Genomic DNA, 21,029 nt, shown 5'->3' on the forward strand with positions numbered 1-21,029 from the left:
ACACGTAACAATGTGCCAAGCTCTGTGTTAAGCACTTTATTTTATTCAGTGGGTAGGTACTATTATTGAGTCTTTTCAATGGATGATGGCATTGAGAGGTAGAGAAGTTGAAATGATTCTCCAGGTCTCTAATCTAACAACTGAAACAATTACAGTGGAGGCGTATAGATAAATGAATGACCAAACCAAAACCCCATCTACCAGCATGACTATGAACCTGGGGGAGATCCACAGAAGAAGGAGAAACCTTCTCCAGGAATTGACAAGGTACAGGCTTTTTGTCATCATGTCCTGCCAAAGTCAGTTCTAGCCTGGGCTGTTGTGCCAGACTCTGGACTGAGCTAGACCCAGAAAAGACCCTGAAAGACCCAGTTAGTCTCCCCATCCTTTTCCCAGGCCTCTCTAGAGCACCCTTCCATTAATTCCATTTGCTCATAATACTCTAGCATTTGGAACCTGACTGGGCTTGGGGCCCCAAATATCCAGAAAGTCAGGGCACTCAGGACCTTCCCCTAAGCAGAAATGTTTCCGATCACCCTAGCTGGATCCTTGGGTTCCTGGATTTCCTGCTTTGACATTTGTGATGTAAGTCCTTGCAGAGAGCTGTCCTGTTACCTAAGGGAACAGAGGAGAGGAGAGAGGAAAGAGGAGAGAAGAGAGAGAAAGAGGGGGGCAAAGCCAATTCATATCTCCCCTCCCCTTCCCATTTCCTCACCTTCTCCAGATGCTTAGCAGGCCACCCCCCAACACCCATCCAGCAGACTCTCACCTTCAGGCAAAGGCAGATGATGGCAGAGCTGGGGAGCAGAACTTAAAGGAACCCTGGGGGCACAGCAAATCTCCGCCATTAGTATTTAGGAATGTGAGTCCCAGAGGTTGAGGGAGAGACACAGTAGAAGAGGAAGATGGATATGTTCAGAGTTGCAGAGATAGAGATGGAGACTGTTACCGGGAGGGGTTGAGCAGAGAGATAAGGAGGAGGCAGTGAGGGAGAAAAAAAAAAAGAGGAAGAAAGAGGCAGAGAAAGGGAGGGGGAGGAGGGAGGCAGAAAGAGCCAGTTGCTTTATTCATGGCTGGTGATATTATAGACTGAGTGAAAATCACATTATCGTAATGGGAAAGTTAGAGTTGCTGAGATGATGCCCTGAAGCCTCAGCGCTGATTGGGGTGTGATTGCTATCTGTATTTATATGTAGAAAGCAAAGTTCACTGCCAGTTCAAGATGGTGGAGGCTGCTTTATGCAACATAATTCTTCAGTAGGGAGATGCCCCAAGCAAGCAGAGCAACTGGGCTGGGAGTGAGAATGGGAGCCCAATGGGAGCCCAATGGGAGCAAAAGCCTGAACAGACACCACCCTAACAGGCACTGGAGCCTGGGGTGGAGCAGAACAGAGCTTGAGGATGAAAATGGAAGAAGGCAAACAGAGTAGTCAGGGCTGGTGGCCTAAAGTAGTTAGGCCTGAGTTTAGGGCTTAAGGGATAAACAAGGAGCTGCCCCCACCCCGAGAACCCCCTATTCTCCAGCCTCCTGAGTCTGGCCCTCCCTAAGGAAAAGATGCTGGAGCTATGGCCCCAAAGGTAGGTCTGGGCTGACTTCAGAAGTCCTAACCTTGGCCTTGCACTAGTACCGCATGCCTGTATTTCTAGCTACACATGAAGCCAAGTTCTGAGGATTGTCGTTTATAACCAGCCCAGGCCAGAAAGTCTGTGAGATTCCTACTTCCGGTTAATTAGCCACCAGAAAACTGGGAGTGAGGCTGTGGCTCAAAGTGGTAGAGCACTGTTCTTGAGCAAATAAAGTTTAGGGACAGTGCCCACATTCTAAGTTCAAGCCCTATACCTGACCAGAAAAAAACAAAAAACAGTCCTAAAATAAGTTTTGCTCTTGACCCCATCCCCCTCTACACTGTGGAATTCATCAGTACAAGCAAGGTCTGGGTGTTTTAATTGTTTTCATGACCACTGCTTGATCGTTTTCATTTCCAATTTTAATTTTACAATTGTTTTTCAGGATCCCTGCTAAGCCAGCGACCTGGTTTTCTCAGTGTAGGACTTGGAAGGTGGGGAACTGGTGAAGATTTGCACCTAGACTCCCACTCCCACCCTGACCTCATTCAGGAAGGGAGAAAGGGGCTTCAGGGACAACTTGAGTGATTTAATGAAGCTCCCAGCATCTCTTATTTGGGTATTTTTCTCATCTTAGGAGGATGGAAGCGCTATGTCTGGCTATGACTCCACCCTAGACGTATAAGACTATCTGAATTTGAATTTCCGATAAATGAAATGTGTATGTGTAATTATTTATTTTTATTTTCTACCATCCTGGGGCTTGAACTCTGGGCCTGGACATTGTCCCCGAGCTCCTTTTTACTCAAGGCACATGAGTCAACACCACGTCTGGCTTTTTCTGGTAGTTAATTGGAAGAGTTTCATGGCTATTCCTACCCTAGCTGGCTTCAAACAGCGATCCTCAGGTCTCAGCTTCCTGAGTAGCTAGGATTGTTGAACGTGTGTTGGCCTAATGTATGTTTTGTCTGTAAGGGGTTGGCTTTGAAACTGGATCCTCAACTCTTAGCCTCTTCAGTAATTAGGATTACAAATATGAGCCACCAGCTCCTAACCAAATGTAAATTTTTAGTACAAGTATATCATGCAGGATATATTTATCTTTTTCTACAACTGATCCTTTTTTTTTTTTTTTTTTTTTTTTGCCAGTCCTGGGCTTGAGCTCAGGGCCTGAGCACTGTCCTTGGACTTTCTCAAGGCTAGAGCTCTACCACTTGAGCCTCAGCACCACTTCCGGCTTTTTTCTATATATGTGGTACCGAGGAATCGAACCCGGGCCTTCATGCATGCTAGGCAAGCACTTTAACCACTAGGCCAAACTCCCGGCCCCTACAACCGATTCCTTTATCTGAACTTAAAGTTTAAATAAGCATTTTTTTTTTTTTGTGGGTCATGGGTCATAGGGCTTGAACTCAGACTGGGCGCTGTCCCTGAGCTCTTTATTCAGCTCAAGGCTACCTACCCCTTGGTCTAGGCTTTGTCTCTGAGCTCAAGCCCTACTTCCCGGTTTTTCTAGAGGTTAATTGGAGATAAGAGTCGCAGGTCCTTTTGTGCCTGGGCTGATTTTGAACCTTGATCCTCAGATCTCAGCCTCCTGAGTAGCCAGTATTACAGGCATGAGCCACCATGCTCGGCTTTTAAGTAAACATCTTGTATTTTTGTTTTATTTATTAAATCTAGCAACCCTTCTTATTGATTTTTGCATGAATTTACTGAGGAGAGCAATGCCTCTGATTTAAATTCACCATTTAATAGCTATGTTGCTTTGAAGCAGCTTTTAACCTACTAGAACTTGGGACACTCTGACATAATAATACCTACCTCACTGGATGACTGTAAACATTTAATGAGCTATACTATGTAAAATGCCTCATCTGGGATGGGAGTGTAGTTCAGTGGAAGAATGCTTGCCTAGCATAAATCTAGGTTCCAGCCCACCACTGGGGATTGGGGAATAGGGCAGTCTGTTAACTGGCACAAAATTAAAAAAAAAATTCAATAAATGTTGATTCTTTTATACTCCCTCTAACTCATCCTTTCTTCTTTTCCCATCTCTAGACTTTTGGAAAGTCAAATAAAAGAGCCATATCAAGATTCCTAGCAGCCATTGCCTGTTGGGGTCATACTCGGGACAAATTTGGTCTTCGTATGGAATCCTCCCTGGTGGAGGCCTGACCTTACAAGGTTGGCTGAGAGTTCTGGGAGGCTAATTGAAAGAACAAAACAAATATCAAGAATAGGCCCACTGTATTGCATTTTACTCTATTGTTATCTTTTGGTGGTTTTTGGGGTTGTTTTGCTTGTTTATGTTTTAGGTCAGTCCTGGGGCTTAAACTCTGGGCCTAAACACTGTCCTTGGGCTTTTCTCAAGGCTAGAGCTCTACCTCTTGAGACACAGCACAACTTCCAGCTTTTTCTACGTATGTGGTACTGAGAAATCAAACCCGGGTATTCGTGCATGTTAGGCAAGCACTTTTCCCACTAGGTCAAACTATTTTCTTTTTGTTGTTGTTGTTGTTGTTGTTGTTGTTTGCCAGTCCGGGCCTTGAACTCAGGGCCTGAGCACTGTCCTTGGACTTTCTCAAGGCTAGAGCTCTACCACTTGAGCCACAGCACCACTTCTGGCTTTTTTCTATGTATCTCATACCGAGGAATCGAACCCAGGTCTTTGTGCATGCTAGGCAAGCACTCTACCACTAGGCCAAACTCCTGGCCCTTGTTTTTTGTTTTTGGTTTTGGTTTTTTTTGGCCAGTCCTAGGCTTGAACTCAGGGCCTGAGCACTGTCCTTAGACTTTCTCAAGGCTAGAGCTCTACCACTTGAGCCTCAGCACCACTTCTGGCTTTTTTCTATGTATGTGGTACGGAGGAATTGAAGCCGGGTCTTCATGCATGCTAGGCAAGCACTCTACCACTAGGCCAAACTCCTGGCCCCCTGTTTTGTTTTTAAACACAAGTCCAGGCTGCCCTCCAACTCTGAATCCTCCTGTCTATACCTCTTGAGTGCCAGGATTATAGTTGTATACCACCACACCCTCCTTTCCAGCTACTTCTGAAACAGACTTAATCGTAATCTTAGACTTAATCTTCAATTACCATCAGAAAGCTGGAAGTGGAGCTGTAGCTCAAGTGGTAGGGTGCTAACGTTGAGCAAAAAAGCTCAGGGACAGTGCTCAAGCCCTGAATTCAAGCTCCAGACCAGCACACACAGACAGAATAAGGTGATCATAACGTGCCAATCTTCAAACTTTGACCAGGACCTTTGTCTCCCAGGAAAAGAAGGTATTATTGTCAGGAGGCAGGAGAATCACAGAGATGGCCTAGCAAGGACTTTTTCTAGGACCCAGAGATTACGGGAGCTTCTGTGGAACCCCTGATGTTTATGCTAGTCACTAAGTAGAGGCTCTAAGGAGTAAGTCAGCGACACCTGGCTTCCTCTTCTCTTTACAGGTATAGAGGAGAGTTCAAGGACTCAGGTATTTAGATTTTTTGGAGATTCATATTTTACGTCTCATTTGGACTGTGTGAGCACCATATCAGGGGTGGTCCCTAGGGTGACTCTGTCACAGGAATTTAGATTTGGCAGAGAACATTCCACTTGTGGTGGAGAAACGAGAGATGAGGCACCTGCCCCAGAGTGAACCCCCCTAATCAGAGAAGAGAGAGCGGAAAACAACCCAGTGATGCCAATCTGGAAGGGGCCAATCTGTCAAAAGCTGGAAACTGGATAAAATGACTCCTGCTGGGAAAGATGTCAAAGAAATGTCTCTGGGGAAATGTCTTTTCATTCCCTAGAGGGCCCTATAGGTGGCTGGGTAGGTATTCTACCCACCTCTTACTATGCCCCCTCCCCTCCCCCAAAACACACACACACACACACACACACACACACACACACACACACAAATCTTAATTGTGTCCGGGGCTTTTTACAGTGTTAATTAATCATATTTAGGGCTGTTTCCAGCTGTTGCTGAGGGAAAGAAGGTCCCACACGCCTGTGACTAAGGGTAAATCCAATCAAGCAGAGGAATTCTTTGATTTTGCACAAGCAGTGCCTGGGAAAGACACCTCTAATCCCTGAGCTGCCTGGACCCCTGCCTGCCACCTCCCCCATCACTGCCCTTGGAAACTGATATGGGCTGGAGAGGAGAGGGGAGAGTGGTTGGTGGGACATGGGGCTTCTCAAGGAGCTGAGCTAGCTGCCTGAATCTGCTTGAAACAGCTGAGAGCTGGCTGGAATCTTGAGTTTGGGGCCTGTGCTCATTTGGAGCTCCTGTCCCTGTACTTGGGGCTGTTTAGAGGGCTCAGGAGAGCCTGTGAGTCCTGAATTACCACTAGGCCCAGGAGTTATTACAGAAGGCTGGGCTTGGACTAGTCAGACCAGCGGGTGGCCAGTACTGACCTAATTACAGTTCTGCTCAGCCCTTGTGGTCTGAGGAAGGGCCTTACCCCAGCCTTTCTGCTTTGCTGTGACTTCCCCAAGTCCCTCTCAGCATTTCTCCATTTCAGCATCTGTCTTTCTCTCTCTTCCTGTGTCTCTGGAGCTTGATTTGATTTCAATCAATTTCATGACCTTTGATATCCTAGGGCACCATCTCTTATGTCACAGAGATATCTCTATATCTTAAGGGAAGAGACAAAGTCTGTCTGGTGCTAATGAAGCTTCTTTGGTTTTTTTGTTTGTTTGTTTGTTTTGTTTTGTTTTCTAGTAGTCCATTAGGTACTTTTGTGGGGCAAATATGGGGAGGAGACAGAAATGGACTGTCTCAGCCCTTGGGGACCCAGATGTGGGTCCCCAAAGTGGAAAATGAGAGTGTGGAGGGTTGTAGAAAGGCCCAATAGTTATAACCGTATATTTCCCCATGGGTGACCCCCACTGCAACATACTCCCCTGTTGAGGCCTTGTGGGTCTTGGCCTAACTGGGCCTAAATAATTGAGAAGCCCATTATAGCCTTGCTGTTTCCTCACTGTCAAGTGTAAACGCAGCCCTGGTCGGGTGGGGAAATGGGGCTAATTTGAATTGATAATAGGAAACGCAGGGAAAAGTCATCTATAGTGAGTGAGGAGCGAGCGATCCCCGAGCAGATGCTAAATCTTGTATAATGAAAGAATCTGCCGATGTCAATTATGTACGAGCGTCTTTGCAGTGGTTGGAGGCGGTGGGCGGGTGAGGGAACGGAGGGCTGGGTGCATCCCATAAACCCAAACACCCATCAAAGGCTCATACATATGGAGCGGCAGAGATTACAGCATAAATTTGAATGTTATGAATGTGCATGAGGGACAGGCAGGAAGCCCACCTCAGAAGAGTAGGGAAGGGACTGTTTTTCAGTGCATGTATACAAGAGAGCTTTTGTCCTCTTGGCTCCTCAGCTGTGTCTTGGCTGTGTGCCCCCTGCACCCAGTTTTGTCCCAGGATGCAGAAACAAATAAAGTCAGGATGTGGGGGTGGGGGGCATGGAAAGGTCATCTGTGTCTCTGTGGCCCTGATGGGAATCTTTGAGGGCTTTGAACCTGAACTACCCTTGACCCATTCTGTGTGCAGGCAGGGTGAGCTCTAGGGATCAATACAGCCATAGAGCCAGATGGATATTTGACTTATCTCTGACACAAATAGTAAGCTTTCAGCCCTGCCTTTGGAAGAGACAGAGGGCTGCATGTAGATAGAGATGCCCACTGCAGAATTGAAGAGGCTCCTCCTCTTCTGTGTTTCGTGGTACTGAGGATCAAACCTAAAACCTCTTGTGTGCTAAGCAAGGGCTCTACAACTGAGCTCCATCCCCAGCCCAGAAGATGGGCAGTAGGATCCTGGCAGTTCGACAGAGGAGGCCAGTGGCTCAGAATGACAACACCAGGGGCACATCTTTCTTTTCCTAAGTATAGGTCCCCACCACACATGGGAGTGTGTTTGTGAGTGTGCGTGCACATGCATGCACACCTTGTCACAGACCCATATCCCTCCATCCATTCCCAACCTGCAGCCGTTTCCTGAGCAGGCTCCCGTGATTTGTGGTGCAGGCCACCCAGGGACTTTAATCTTCACCGTGACAAATGCAATAAAAGGAACAATTTGGAGATCGGAGCTAAGGAAGACACATTTACAAACCCTTCCCCAAAGGTTGGATGGGGCTGTCACCATGTGATTTGTGCTAGAGATGAAGCAGGGAGGGGGAGAGGGGGAGACGAAGAGCTGAAGAAGGCGGCAGGGCAGGGGAAGAGCTAGCATCCTGCCATTCTCCTCCTCACCCTCTCCTGCATCGCAGCTGGGAAAGGACCAAACCCACAGGCGGCCACTGCCCTCTCCCCCCTCACTTCACAACCAAGGAGCACAACTCAATTACCAGGATCACAGAGAAGAACCATGAAGCTTCAAAGATTCATCTCAGCAGTTCTAGGGCTCTGTCTGGGGGAGGGGGAGGGAGACACGAGGAAGGGAAGGAAGCAGGTAGAAGGAGAAAGATATTGTAGTACGAAGACAGTGACACAAGTTGCAAAGGAAGCCCCTAAGAAATCTCAGGCTGGATAGGAAGGAAAAAGGAGGTGTCCCAACCAGATTCTTTGATGGAGCAAGTATGGAAGGAGCCAAGTACAGCAAAAATTGGGATGGGAGAGGTTAATCTGGGAAGAAGTCCTGGGGCAGATAGGCAGATCAGCATGCTGTTCTATGGAAGGAAGGAAGCCAAATTGGGAGCTGAGCGTAAGGCCACCTGATGGTGATAGAGTCAGGAATCCAGAGACTTCCGTCCTCCCTGAGTCTTCCTTTCCCTATCTGTAAAATATGTGGTAGGCCAAGTGGCCTTGAAGGTTCACGTCTTAAAGTGAGATAGGGAGGAGAATATGTCTAGGCTGAGGCATTGGGGATTCTTGTCATTCAAGGTCACACATCAGATCTCTTCCAGGTTGCTGTTCCCCTGTGCTTAACTCCTAACACAGGACTTTCTCCCTGGGAAGCATAGGCTACCTCCAGGGCCAGACTGATCTACTGAGTTCCTATGTGCGAGTGGGGGAAAGGAGACATCTGTTCAAGTGTCACTTGAAATTCCCTAAGAAGGATTGGAAATCAGATGCTATCTAGTGAGATTGTGGGACAATGGGCACGGGACAGCAACTTGGCAACTGGGTATCTCTCTGGTATGGTGACAAGGCTGGGTTATGGGCCTCAAGGAGATCTAAGGATTTGAGGAGGTTGAAGAATGTGAGGTTCCAGGGGCCTGTAGCTCATGCCCATAATCCTAGCTACTCAGAAGGCTGAGCTCTGAGGGTCGCCCTTCAAAGCCAGGCAGGGCAGGGAAGTTGGTGAGACTTATCTTCAATTCACCACCAGAAAACCAAAAGTAGTGCTGTGGCTCAAAGTGGTAGAGTGCTAGACTCGAGCTGAAGACCTCAGGGACAGCACCCAGGACCAGAGTTCAAGCCCCGTGACCAACCAAAAACAAAGAAAACAGAGAGCAGACAGTGTTTTCTAAACTCTAGCTATGAAGGAGAGATGCTCTTGTTTAGGAGTGAACAGAGGGGCTGGTGATAAGGATAAAATAAAACAGGCTAGCTTTCCCCTCTTTATGAAATATAAAACTCTAAAAGCTTCCAACTGGGTGATTCTCTCCGTATGGATTCCCCAGTGGACAGAAGATATGAAGGGAACTGAACTATTCAGAGGTAGATGGGGCAATTCCTATGGTCCTCTGCTGCCTCCCTCTGGAGAGGGCAGCTTCCCCCTCATTCTAGCTCCTCTTCCTTCTCCCCACCCCATCTAGCTTGTGGATTTCTTCTCACAATTTTGTCTAGTTTGGGGCAGTACTGGCGTTTAAACTCAACCAGGCTGGCAATTTACCACTTGAGTCATGCCTCCAGTTCTGCTTTTCTCTGGTTATCTTGGAGATGGAGTATAGAGAACTGTTCTGGATGGTCTAAACCCAAGATCCACTTAGTGTCCTGACAAGCTGGATTACAGGCATAAGCCAATGGCTTATCTCTAGATTCTGACACCGTATTCATCAGGGTTTTCCAGAGATATAGAACTAATAGGCTATCTAAATAGATACAGAAATAGATACAGATATAGATTTATTTTGAAGGATTGGCTCACTGATTATGGGGGCTGAGAGGTCCTATAATCTGTTATCTGTGAGCTGGGAGCTCAGGACAGCTGGTGGTTTGGTCTAGGCTAAAACAGAGAGAGCAAATCCACCTTTCCTCTGCCTTTTCCTTTTACTTAGGCTTTCCATAGATTGGATGATGCCTATACACATTGGTGAGAATAGACCTTCCTTCTAGATCTACTGATTCAAGTGTTAATCTCTAGGCACTCTTATAGACATACTGGAAATAAATATGACCAGCTATATGGGTATGCCATTGCCCAGTCTAGTTGACATAATCACCACAGATTCTAGTTCATTTTCCTGATAGTCCCAGCCCACCCTCAGACATGGTACTAGATAAAAAGTGCTCTTAATAATTGAGCAAAAAGGGAATCTGGAATGTGGGATCTCTATTTCCTCCCTGTCTCTCTTCCTTAAAATACATTGGTAGCATCAGCCTTGAGAATGGGCCGAGCTGGCATAAGAGATGTTGGCCTAAGGCAGTCCATTCCTGGTGCCCTCCTCCTTTACAGGAAGTATGGCTTTACCTAGGCTTACCACCCATATCAGCCAAGCCCATGCCCAGGTGGGAGTTTATGTTGGCTAGAAGGTCACTGTCTTCTAGATCCTTTCTCCCCTCATCCCACCAAAAGATTGAAGCTGGGCAACCCCTGACTCCAACTCTGCCTACCTCCTAGAAGACCAAAAAAAAAAAAAAAAAAAGGAGCTAGGAGTGACTAAGGGGTAATGTGGACTGAAACGACGTGAGATACTTTGTGCCTAGTCCTCAGATTCAGTCCAGCAGACATGGTCCATGGACAAATAGGAAAACAGTCAAGGAGAAAGTTATTCTAGGTCTCTCTTCTTCCATTACTCTGATTATACAACACAGACACACAGACACAGACACACACACACTAAGCTGAGTTGTATCCAGCATACATCTCACCTAACAAATTATAGGATGGAGATCAGTGTTGAGGGGGTAGGATAGAGAGTGTTTAAGACAATCCGCTGAAAGACAGGAAGCGTATGGGAGCAGGAGAGCAAGAGACCTTAAAGAGGGTGATGGATTGAAAAGCAGGAGGTCAGCTAGAGGCTAAGCAAAGCTGCCTCAAAAGAGCAGGATGTGGGCAAGGAGCTGCTCTAGCAGAATCCCATGAGTGGGGAACCAGGCTGAGTTCTGAGGTCACAGTGGGCCTGCACAGGTATCACCCCTATAGGGAAATCAGGGGCCAGGCATGCTTATTCAGATTATTTTTCTTTCTTTCCACTCTCCAGTGCATGGGGCATGTGGGGCCTGGGCAGCTTAACCCTATTTCCCACCGCCCCCCAAAAATGGGTGTACTTTTCCACTCTCCTAAATTCAATCATTCCCTATTGAAACCCATACTGCCACAGTGAGTTTTCCTATTCTCTCTCAAAGTGTGTGTGTGTGTGTGTGTGTGTGTGTGTGTATGTGTTCAATGGGTGGTGGTGATCAGACTAAAGCGATCTTCTCTAGCTTGCTCCAAGTTCTAAATTGGAAAAGCATAAGGTAGAAAGAATCAAGGGCAGGGAGTAGAATGTGGCTTCTTGTTCATTTTTTATTTGCCTGGGCCTATTTATGACCTCTTACCCTTTGGTAGGATTTAAGGTCAGCCAACGTGGGAGGGTGGGCATTTTGGCCTTAGGAATGCCTCTGTCTCTATCCCCTGCCAGCTCTTGGTGTCCTTTGGACGTTTATAGTCATATAAATCGCAGAGTTCCATGCCAGACTTGGAGCCTGTGACTATAAATAGCCACGAGGTAAACAAGGTGGCAGATGCAGGGGCTTGGGACAAGACAAGAAGATCTTTGCCTGATCAGAGGCCAAGGCACATCCGTGGGAAGGGATATGTTTCCTCCTTGTTCCTTACCTCTCTTCCCCCGCCTGCTGGCTTCTGGCTGTCTATGCTCTGGGCTTCTAGTCTTTTCTTTCTGGGGAATATCGTCCAAGGCAGCTTTCTGCTCCAGGTTTGTCTGGTGACCTGATCTATTCCATCTTGCCAAATGAAGATCGGGTGGGCAGTCTCCATTTCACTCGGCGTCCTCCACTGTCTTTCTCCACCAAGTTCGTACTTTGTCTCTAGTTCCTCTAGCAGAAATCTTCAAGGAGGTGCTACTTCTTTTCAGCCGTCAGTTTCTGCCACTAGGGGCACGCGGATCACTCTTTTCTCATACACAAAGTATTGCTAATAAATCTCAAGTAGGAAACCTCACTAAGAACCTAGAGAAAAAAAGCAAAGACCTTCATTTCCTATCCATTCTTTGCAAAAGCACAGCATACAAAAGTGCATAAAGTATCTGTCATTCTGATTCGTTGATAGCTGCCTGGCTACTTGGAATTTCCACCCATCAACACTGTGTTTTACAAATTGGATCCTGGTCAGATTCATCGGGAGACAAATTAGCTGGCACCCAATCTGTTCTTGTATTTTCTCTGCTTTAGGGCTAAGCTGATTTCTGCTAAGCACAACAATGAATATCCCCTGAGAAATTTCAGGCCCCGTTGGTATCACAATTACCTCTCTTCATCCCTCTTCCAAGAGTCTACATCTTCAGCTTTGAAATTCCTCCTTTCATGAATGACAGGCTATCGTTACTCACTACATAGTCATAGAAATTAAAACGGAAATTGGCAGTCCTGCACTTATTTTACAGAGGAGGAATATGAAGCCCAGAGAGGTTAGCTGATTAATCATGCCACACAGCATGATCTCCATTTAGACCTCTGTAAACCTTTCAGCTCCTGACAGCTTCCTTTGTGCCCTAGAAATAGGTTATCATCTTCAAAGGCCTATTCTGATTTGAGCCCTAGCTCCAGTCAGGAGATCTCACATCTCCCCTAGTGAGAGAAAACGGACAGTCTTGGTGAATGGTTGAGCCTTGTGTGGTGGTTCTGTTGCCTCCAACCTCCCCTCTTTCATGTCATTGGCTTACTGGACCGATGATCCCGGATGAATAGCTCTGTCTTCACAAAGCCTGGAGGAAGGAGGGTCACCTTTCCTCCTGTGGGGAGCTACTTCCCTATATACTCTTTTTATTTCTTTCTTTAAAAATGTCAATTTGCTAATTTGGATTGCAAGATATATCAAGGGTACTCCATAAGTGGTGTTCCAGGGGTAAGTAATGCCCAACTGACATACCCGTGCACATGCCCTGGTACACGTACATTCATAGTCTTATCACCAGCCTATTCAAGAGGATTTAGTCTATACCAATGTCATAACAAAACACTGCAGGTTGGATCCATTCAAACAATAGGCATTTAGTCCCCACATTTCTGAGGTTAGGAGGATCAAGATGATTTGGTATCTGGTAAAGGCTGTGCATGCGTGTGTGTGTGTGTGTGTGTGTGTGTGTGTGTGTGTGTGTGTGTGTGTGTGTGTGCTTGCATGTTGGAATTGAACTCAGGGCTTCTCATTCTTGCTTAGCTTTTCTCCTTAAAGCTAACACTCTACCATTTGAGCCACATTTCTACACTCAGCTTTTGGCTGGTTAATGGGAGATAAGAGTGTTTTACGGCCGGGAGTTTGGCCTAGTGGTTAAAGTGCTTGCCTAGCATGCATGAAGACCCGGGTTCGATTCCTCGGTATCACATACATAGAAAAAAGCCGGAAGTGGTGCTGAGGCTCAAGTGGTAGAGCTCTAGCCTTGAGAAAGTCCAAGGACAGTGCTCAGGCCCCAAGCTGAGGCCCAGGACTGGCAAAAAAAAAAAAAAAAAAAAAAAAAGAGTGTTTTAGATTTGTGTGCCCGAGCTGGCTTCAAACTGAGATCCTTAGATCTCATCCTCCTGAGAAGCTAGGACTATAGATATGAACCACCAGTGCCTGGTTTGGTAAAGACTCCTTGTCTGCTCCTTCGATGGCATCTCTTGCTGTGTCCTTGTATGGTACAAGGAAGATATAGACTTCTCAAGTTTTTTTTCTGAGGTCCAAGACTGGGACTCAAACTTGGTACCTGACTATTTCACTCATTGGCTAGCACTCTACCAACTGAGTCACATATCTAAGACCCCCCCACCACATCTTTGTACAAAGGTATTAGTCGTATTGGTAGGGCCTTCATGACCCAGCCATCTCCTAAAGGTTTCATCTCCTGATATTATTTCACTGAGGGTGAAGTTTCAGCATGGATTTTTGGAGTGACACAAATATTAAAATCATAGCTGCATCCTAAGCTAGAAGAAGTAAGTCGAGAGAGAGGGGGGGGAGGGATAGTGCACTGGATCTGGTATGTAAAGTGTGACAACATATGTTCCTGGAGTTTTTGAGGGCAGAGGTATAGGGCAGGCAAAGGTACCTAAGGCAGGTGGGAGTGGCCTTGCTCCCTGACAGCTGGGAACAGGCTCCTTTTCCAGTGGGCTGTCAGGACGAATGTGATCTATAGGCAAGAGGGAAGATGCTGATGGGGGTTAGACAGGGAGAGTTTTGGAAGGGAATCCAGTTACCCAAGCTTACTCCAATCCTACAGCTGGACTGCAGTTCCCAGGGTGCCATCTGGGAGCGCTTGGGATGCATGGGGGCAGCTGGAAGGATGACTAGGATCTATCTAGCACCTGTCCTCTCCAAAGCTGATGATGTAACTGTGAAACAATGTGGCAGAGGATGGGGGACTTTGGAGTGTTTGTTACTCTGGGGGAGGAATAGTCCAGCTTTCAGTGGTATGGCTAAATATGGCAGCTGTTGACTATTTTGTGCTCAGAAGGACCCTTTGCTCCTTCAGTGGGCAGTCTGAACCTAGGTCCACTACCCCAATTCCAGTTCTTCAGCCATGATGGCTCATGAGCTCTCTTTTATTTTTGTTTATATTTATTAATTTTTATTTTTGCCAGTCTTAGGGCTTGAACTCAGGGCCTGGCCTTTCTTTTGCTTAAGGTAGCACTCTGCCACTTGAGCCACAGCACCACTTCCAGCCTTTTCTGTATATATGGTAATGAGGAATTGAACCCTGGGCTTCATGCATGCTAAGTGAGCATTCTATCATTAAGTCACATTCCCAGCTCAAGAGCTCTGTTTTAAAGGAATGGAAATTATATGGGCTGTAACTGTCAGACACATAGACCCTAATCACACATCAGATGAGGCACAGAAAAGACCTTGCCCAACACTGACATGGAGGCCTTCTTATGATAAACAGGAGAATTGTTTCTCTATTCTTTCTTTCTTTTCTTCTTCTTCTTTTTTTTTTTGTGCTGGTCTTGGGGCTTGAACTCAGGGTCTGGGTGTTGTCCCTAAGCTCTTTTGCTCAAGGCTAACACGAGCTACAGCTCCAATGGCAGATGTTTGGGTGCTTAATTGGAAATAAGGATCTCACAGGCTTTCCTGCCCTGTCTGGCTTTTTTTTTTTTTTTTTTTTGCCAGTCCTGGAGCTTGAACTCAGGGCCTGAGCATTGTCTTGGGCTTTCTCAAGGCTAGAGCTCTACTAGCACTTTCTATGTATGTGGTATCAAGGAATCAAACCCTGGTCTTCATGCATGCTAGGCAAACTCTCTACCACTAGGCCAAACTCCAGTCACGTAGCATGTTGAACCATGGCCTCCTTAGATCTCAGCCTCCTGGGCAGCTAGGATTACATTGCCTGGCTTTTATTTTTATTTTTTTTAAGTTTAATTTATTGGCCAGCACTGGGACCTCATGTTTACTCATTTTGCTTGCTCTACTGAGCCCCATGACAGACAAAAAAATAAAAAATAATAAAAGAGTATCATGGATTTGTCTGCCCAGGCTGACTTTGGATGACATTTTTTAGACCTCAGCCTTCTCAGTAGCTGAGATGATAGGTATGAGCCACAAGCACCTGACTTGATCTCCCTCCCTCTCCCCCTCTCTCCTTTTTCTTTCATTTTCATTTTGTTTTATAGTGCTAGAGACTGAGCCCAGGGTTTTGCCCGTGCTGCTGGGCAAATGTTTCTACCACTGAACAAATCCCACAGCATCGATTTTTGTCTTGCTTCCTGTTGACGTGTTTTATGTATGCATATCCGCTTATATGTATATAGGTAAGCACTTATGTATTGATGTGCCATTTGAACCATGCCTCATGTGCTGTGTGATTTTTGCATGAATATACTCCCCACACCCACCACCTACCTCCCTATTCTGATGTCCCTATCTGCCATGGTCCTTCTGCTGAGGTCTACCCCAAAAGCCTCTTCACAGGAATCTTCTTCCCATCTTTTATCTGGTAAAAGGTTTTACCTTGGTCTTGGATGCTCTAAAATCCCAACTATCCAGAGACACTCCCCAGGATTCCTTGCCAATATTTTGTTCTGGGAACAATTCTTCCTCCCATTTCCCATTCTTTCACATAAGCTTTCTTACCAGTCACATCCTAGAGGAAGTATCTTAGCACCAACTAAACCTACCTTTCCCTTTCCTTCTCCCTAGCTTGAACCCCACTCCTATGTCATTCCCCAAACAGATTGTCCTTGAAAGCAGCAGCCACGCCTAATCTGCTTGTTCCTGTGCCTCAAACATGAGATCTCAGAGGTAAAGGTTCAGTAAATACTTACTGAAAGAGTGAGCACTCAGACTTCTCCAATCTATTGCCTTCTTTTTTCAAGCCCTTGACAACCACACTTCTGTTCCCCCAAACTGCTTTTGAGGAGCTGTTGAGAGTCATTAACCTCTTTCAATCCTAGATGATGAGGAAGAATGCACGGATGTTCAGGTTTGGGACCAGGAGTTGAGCCCAGAGACTGCCTGCTTCCTTCCCCTGAGCCTCCCTGCCCCAGGCGAGATTGGGATCGTCTCGCCTCACTCAACCTTGCCGCCGAGACATCCTCGCCTGTATTTATATACACTAAAGCCTCTGCCCGAATAAAACACCCATGCAAAATCCAATTTCCTCTGAATCTCTTTGGAGCCTGGGCCTGAGATGGAGTAGGTAACCCTGGCGGTTACCGCCTGAACCCCTCCTGCTGGCTGCAAAGGTGAGGCCCATTTTTCAATTATCTATCTGCTGTGACAGCAATCGTCCAGCCACGAGCTAAAGCAGGGGGAGGGGAAAGCAGCACAGGGGAGGGGGGGCGGGGAAGAGGGCAAGGGCACGATCCCGGAGGAGAGGAAGAAACCTAGGCAGAAGCACCCTGGGAAAGACCCTTACACGTGGCGCCTAGTAGGTGTTCAAGGATTATTTGGAAAAGGAATCTTTGGAAGAGTGAATAGGGAGGGAAGAGATGGGAGAGAGGAGGGAGAGAGCTGGAGAGAAGCGTGAGTGGATGGAGAAAGGGAGGAGAGGGCGGGAAGGGGGGAGGGGGAGGGGAGGCAAGCGTGGATGGAGCCAACAAGAGGCTCCTGTGTCAATCCGTGGAAACGGGAGGCAGAGTGATGCGGTCACAGCTCCTGCCATCAATATCCTCTAATATAAATGTCAGTGATGCTATTTTCCGCGCAGTCATTTCGCACACTGCTGATTACATTAACGTATAATGGAGGGGCGCCGGCTCCACTGCTTTCTCCTCTAACCCTCCCCCCGGTGATGTGTCAATAGCCGCCTCCATGAACAAGTCAATTTTCTGCAGGCTTGGCAGCGGAATAAATCTGCTCGGCTATGGGGAGAGCTGGAGATATTTATATACCCAGCGCCTGCCTTCCGAGCGCGCGCGTGCGTGCGCGCGGCGGGCGCGGGCGCGGGTGAGGGCGCGGGCGCGGGGGGGGGTCGGGGGACGGGGTGGGGAGGGGGGTCCTGGGGCGCGCCGCCGAGCTGAATGATTTCCAGCCCCGACTCAATAAGAGGAGAATTTAGAGCGGTCCCTGAGCTGGGCTCCCAGAAACAGCCTTACACGTTTATTTTCCTTAGCTGAACAGGAAAGGCGAGAATTATATGTGGATTTATAGGACAGGCGCCGCTCAACCCAAATGCTCCCGCTCCGGGGGGTGGGGAGGGGGAGGGAGGAGGGAGGTGGTGGGCCGAGCGCGGGCCGCTGGGACCCCCCGCTCACGCTAGTGCTGGTCGGGGCGCACCCCCCTCGCCGCTCGCTTTAATTACATTTGTTCTTGTCCTTCGTGAGGGCGAGACTTCAGCGCCGGCCCGGGTTGGGGGGGACGGGGGGGGGGAGGCGAGGGCTGCTTGGAGATGGAGGGAGGGAGGGCGGGAAGGAAGGGAGGGGGAGAGAAAGGGGCGTCGGGAACGGGGACAAGGGGAGATGGGGGGAGGCGCTGTCAGCTTCGACTCAGAAGCGGATCAATAGTAGGAGATCTAATGGGCTAACTGCCAAGCAGGCGCACCCAGGCGCTGCCCCGCGGGGGTGGGGGCGGGGGCGGAGGACCGCAGGAAGGAATGTGGGGGGGGAGAGGAGGGCAGGGGAGGGGGCGAGGGAGAAAATAGGGAGGGGAGGAGGAGCAGAGAAAGAACGGGGAAAGGGATGGAGAGAACACCAAGGGAAGGGCCAGGACTGGGCCGTCTGGCGGGGGCGTTCTTCAGCATCCTCCCCCCCTTAATCCTAGGAGAGAGGACCCGGTCCCGGAGCACCCGACCCCACAGCCACCGCTTCTCCAACCTCCACTGTGCTACTGAGCCGCCAGGGGGCGGCGGGACCCTGTGCTCTCCACCGGGATCTCCGCCTCATCCTTGGGATTCCAGTGACCTGTCGCCTCCAACACCTGGTACCCCAGCAGAGCCTTCTGACCTCCCCCGGGGGCTCTCCTGCGTGGCAGGGGTGGGCACAGGGCGGTTCTCCAGTGCCCAACGCAAATAGAAGAACCTTCTGACTCTTCCCAGGGCTGGAGGGGCCTAGGGCTGACCAGCGTTCTGGGAAACACCGGGGCCGCTGTGGCAGGGGCAGCTTCGAGGGCAGTGTGGTATTCGGACATCCCGGTCTGTGAGGACAGCTAAGGAGGCCAGCCAAGGTCACTGGGGGTCAATGCCCAATTTTAAGTCTTTAACTCTGGTGAATGGGTGATCTCCCGCTGATGTATCCATTTCTCAGCTAGCAGTCTGTCCCTTTCTAAACCTCTAAACCGAGTAAGAAAATAAAATACAGGCCTAGAACTCTTGCCAGCAAGTTCTGCCACCCAGGAGAGACTGATGGTGGCAGTTCAGTGATTGTCAACCGCACTTCTTGTCAGAATTACTTGAAGGGACTTTTCAACATAGACGTCTTTACCCACATAACTTCTATATAAGGGATGTGTATGTGCCAACAGACATCCTGGAAACATGCACTTTGTCTAACTTCCCCTGGTAATTCTGATACATTCCCACTTGGGCCATGCCTAAAGAAGGACATCACTATTGCATTTCCCCCTACGTTGGTTGTGGTGTTTGCCCTCGTAGAAGTGCTTTTATGTTATTATGTGCAAATGTCAGGTATTCATGTCATTGTGTATGCATTGCTTTATCCATCTCTGTGCATCTTCTGTATGTGGGTGTCACTCGGTTTGCATTTCCCTGTGTCATTAAGGTCATCAGCATTCATACAGAGCACTTATTGTGTGTGAGTGTGTGTGTGTGTGTCATTATACATGCCTGTCCTGATGAGAGTGAGTGCAAGTCCCCTGGTGTGTTTGTGTCACATTGAGCACATCTCTGTGGGTTCCATTGTAGGGCACGGCCATTGTCTCCATGTCATTGAGAGTGTGTATGCTGGCAAGAGCTTGTGACACAAATGGAACGAAGTTGATCTGCCCCAGAAGCAAAGACGGCAATGACCTTCTTTTTCCAATTATATCCTGGTCAGAGGTGAATGACCCTCTCCCCGCTGAGGCGGCTTCTTGTCATGCAAAGTCGCAGAAGGATGGAGATTAGAGGAATGTGACTCTGAGTCACGTGTGAAAACAATCAGCTATCAATGGGTCCCAATCAATGTCCCAGACTGCAGATGAGTCCTGGGCAAGCAATCTCTTAGGAGTTTTTTCCAAGGAGGGGGAAAACACAGTGTACAGCCACACAACAAGTCCTGTGCCTCAAGAGACAACCCCCTAAAATGCATTGACACAGCCTGGGGGGTAGGTGAGAAATGGGGTGGGGGATCTGGGCAAATAAATGGTTACCCTGTCTAAATTGCTAGGTAACTATTAGGGTTAGTTGGTGGTTATGTTTGTTTGTTTGTTTGTTTGTTCTTTTGCTTAAGATGCAACCTTTATTTAGCGGTAGAGGGAAGTGTAAAAGCTTGAGCTGAGTGCTTTCTATTTTAGGTCCTGAGAGTTAAGATTCTAAGTGGGTCACAGGAGGCAGTGTGGGGATTTGGAGGAAACTCTTATATCAGGAACAGCAACAATAGAGGATTTGTGTTGAGAGGGTGGCAAAAGAAAGTCTTTGGTCAGCTGGGGGCCAGGGAGGTGTGCAATAGAGGGAGGGGCTCCTGGCACTCAGACAACTTGAAACCAGGCTGCAGAATAAGCGAAGCAAGCTTCTGAAAGGCACACTTGGCTCTAATCACAAACATGCTGCAGGATGACAGGCAGGACTGGGCACCGGGGTAGCCAGAGTCACATGAGGGAAGGGGCTGTCGTGACAGTTCACTAGTCTTGGAGGGGGGAAAGGAAGCAAGCATTTTGGGGGTTCTGTGATCCAGTTGCAGTGCCAGCACAAACCCACCGGGTCTAAGGAATCCCATGAGAAGATGGGAAGGTTTTGGAAAGGCCAAAGGATCTCACCAGACCTCGCTGTAGCATTGTTCAGCCCACCTCTGGCCAGTAATCAGTATAGCTGAGTTTAGCATACCATCAAGGTCAAGGCAAGGGAAAGTATCTCATCTTCCCTGTCAGAGGATGTAGTAGGCAGTCCTGGGAGGCTTTGACTCGTCTTAGTTTATTTGGTGTATATATGTATGATATGATATGTATGTTTATATTTACATATATTTATGGATGTCCCACATTACCTAAGCCTTATGGTATAGGAATGCAGTGATGGGCAAGAATGTCCATAGAGAATAAAGAATTGAGCGACTCCAAACTTTTTCTTTTTTCCTCTTTGGAAAATGGTGTTACATAAGAGCCTACTGCCTGGAATTCAAATCCCAGCTGTACCATTTCCCAGCTTGAGCTTATGAGTTCTCAGGTCCTCCTTTCCTCCATCTGTAGAACAGGCCTTATCTACCTCTTAAAACTGTTGTGTTGTGTGTAGGTGAAGTCCTTGACCATGATACCTGGAAGCGCTGGCTCTTCTCATTTCTCTGTCAACTTTCTATTACAGTGCAGAAATAAGGTGAACAAGGACTTGTTCATACCTGAGATAAGATAATGGAGTGGAGAGAAGTCCCCTGAGAGCCTAGAATTTGGGGCTAGGGCAGGGGGGAGGTGCAGTAGGAAAGGGGCTTGCAGGAGTGTATGTGAAATCTAGTATAGATAGCCAGATAGCCTCTTTCTAGGTGGGCTGAGGGAAGGTGCAACCCTGAGGATGGGCAGAGCAG

General features: G+C 47.8%; 2 long non-coding RNA genes across 2 annotated transcripts; one reads left to right on the forward strand and one right to left on the reverse strand.

The window, feature by feature from the left end:
* Positions 1–498: 498 nt before the first annotated feature.
* On the forward strand, positions 499–20,413 carry LOC150053927 (uncharacterized). Its single transcript, XR_016537909.1, has 5 exons — positions 499–585; positions 3,625–3,750; positions 16,314–16,604; positions 18,121–18,279; positions 19,220–20,413. It is a non-coding gene; the product is annotated as an uncharacterized LOC150053927 (long non-coding RNA).
* On the reverse strand, positions 11,230–17,850 carry LOC150053928 (uncharacterized). The gene is made up of 3 exons (XR_016537908.1): positions 17,663–17,850; positions 16,185–16,309; positions 11,230–11,897 (listed from the first exon to the last, which is right to left on the reverse strand). It is a non-coding gene; the product is annotated as an uncharacterized LOC150053928 (long non-coding RNA).
* Positions 20,414–21,029: the final 616 nt, after the last annotated feature.

Source organism: Megascapheus bottae, chromosome 15, assembly GCF_031878675.1.
Source record: "Megascapheus bottae isolate mThoBot1 chromosome 15, mThoBot2.hap1, whole genome shotgun sequence".
Taxonomy (NCBI): domain Eukaryota; kingdom Metazoa; phylum Chordata; class Mammalia; order Rodentia; family Geomyidae; genus Megascapheus; species Megascapheus bottae.